Consider the following 521-nt stretch of genomic DNA (forward strand, 5'->3'; position numbering starts at 1 on the left):
CCTCCTCCCGCACGGCGGTCCCTCCAGGCGCAGGGCAGCCACTGCCCACCGCACACTGCGCTGCTCCGGACCCACTGTGCGTGTGACAGCGGCTGATCTGTCCCTGGGCAGCGCGACCGCCCCGCCCCCTCTGTGACCCTGTGGGGCAGGGGACGGCCACGTCGGGTCAGAGGGAGCGTGCCAAGGCGGGTGGTAGGCGAGGGCGCTGCACGGACTAGGTGGGCCTGTCTGCGCCCGGCAGTGGGCCGGGTGGGGAAAACGAGGGACATTCAGAGGCCTTTGCTGCCCTTCGCATGCGGGGCCTCAGGCCGGAGCAGATGCCCTCTTGGAGGGAACTCTCTTCTCCCTGTGTGTCTCAGGATGCCAAGGTGTGCAGGGCTCCTGGGACAGTCTTCCTGATGTCGCCAAGCTGAAGGCAGCCCTGGGCAGACACCGGTGTCATTGTCTGACCCTTGGACATCAGGACAGGACCGCCTGAACTAGCCTCTTGAGGGCCACCTCCAGGAACTTTCTTGAGGAAG

Source organism: Bison bison, unplaced genomic scaffold (genome assembly GCF_000754665.1).
Source record: "Bison bison bison isolate TAMUID 2011002044 unplaced genomic scaffold, Bison_UMD1.0 scf7180017857661, whole genome shotgun sequence".
Lineage (NCBI taxonomy): Eukaryota > Metazoa > Chordata > Mammalia > Artiodactyla > Bovidae > Bison > Bison bison.